The following is a 1,900-nucleotide window of genomic DNA, read 5'->3' as shown; positions in this document are numbered from 1 at the left end:
CCTGCTTTTTTGTTCACCCATCCATCTATTCATCCATCCATCCATCCATCCATCCATCTCGTTATCCCTCCTTTCCCCTATATGTGCAATCTGCTTGTCCATTCATCTATTAATCCATTAATTCATCTATCCATCCATCCTTTCACCTACCTATCTGCCAGCCAGCTTGCTTGTCTGTTGCCATCCATTATCCATGGTTATCCATTTATTGTTCACCCACCTTTGATCCATCTATCTGCCAGTCCAGTTGTCCATCTATCTACATTCAAAATGAACCATGTAATTCAAATTATGCATGAGTTTGGTGGGGAGAAACCTAATGTAAGCGTTTTTAGACCTGATCAATGTGACCCCCGACAACCGACCCAATGCAGTCTATAATACCATTCATATCTCAATGGGATTTTCATGGTACTATGTTTGAGCCAATCTCCTGTTTACCTAAACATTATGTGACATGTGAAAGCCACCGTGCCACCCATCTAGGAAAGGAGGAGGAGTAGGGGTGGAAGGGGCATTCTTCAAAATGAAGATGGCTGTAATATGGTACTTAGGGTATTTAGCAGCTTAGGAATCCTCTGATTGGTGAATCATAAATTGGATAATGCGGGACCAGCCACAAGCAATCATAAGCATGTGATCCTCTCAAAAGCAGTTTATAAATAAACTTCTCTTCTGGATGACATGGTTCTACATAGAACCAACTCAAGAGTGCACCTGCAGAGCGAATGCATCCAAAATCCAGCCAAATTTTGACCCCTTTACAGAGCACTAATCATTATAAACTTCATCATCTATAGTGGTCATATCGTAAAGATGTTAATTAGTTATAAACTGCAGCAGTGAAATATTATGAGCTATACGTGAAATACTACAAGCAAACAAACACAAAAAAGGGCACCAGTCTTATCATTAATTTTATAATAATCCATGAGTAATAAAAAGCCTTCATGTCGGTATATGGAGGCTTCAAGGTAAGGGATGCTTTATAAATAAAACGGATCATTACTTTTATTATTTAACCTGAAAAGATGTCAGTTTCTGTGGCTAAAGCAATCTCTCCTTTTTAAAGCGCAGAGCAGTGAACTATGAAGGTGTGTGTGTGTGTACTTGTTTATGTGGTTTACGAGGACAATGTGGTACAATGATATGGGTATGACCTAGTTGTACTCTATTAGGGTGGTTTATGAGGGCATGTCTTGTGTCCTCATAATTCAAGACGCTTAAAAGTCATACTTAACGGGGTCTTTGGACATTCAACATTCCTGTGAGGGTTGGGTTTAGGGATAGGGGTGGGGTAAGGCCATATAATAAGCTGTTTGTACAGTATTATGTCTGTAGAGAGTCCTCGTAAAGCATATATACAAATTTGTTTGTATGAGTGTGAGGGAGGGATGGAGGAAGTACCTCAACCCTGAAAACTTAATGAGTGCTGATAAGAAAAAGGAAGAGGAAACGGGCAGAAAACAGCAGCATCACAAACAAACAAGCAAACATTTGAGTAGCAGAAAAGCAATCAGCAGAACATGAACTCCATCACAGCGCTGGGAAAACTGACAGGAGAGCGAGTCTACTCATTCATCGGAGCACACAGAGATCATGGACACGACTTGAATTGAAGATTCTGAGTCAGAGACACGATCAAATGAACGGTCAGAGTGTGACGCTTTAAAATGCTCACACTTGAAAAACACACTTCTACTGCATCAGATTTTTACATATTACGAACTAAGCTTTCTATTTTTGATTGGATTAAAAAACGATTGTATGCATGAACAATATCACACAAGTAACAGTGCGATGTGGCTGTATATGGCCTACCAGTGGCAACATACAGCCACATCGCACTGCTACGAGTGTGATATTCCATTTACACAACAGTTGGATGGTGTAATCATGT

Source organism: Danio aesculapii, chromosome 15 (assembly GCF_903798145.1).
Source record: "Danio aesculapii chromosome 15, fDanAes4.1, whole genome shotgun sequence".
In the NCBI taxonomy this organism is placed as follows: Eukaryota; Metazoa; Chordata; class Actinopteri; order Cypriniformes; family Danionidae; genus Danio; species Danio aesculapii.
Note: the sequence above shows the minus strand (reverse complement) of the source record.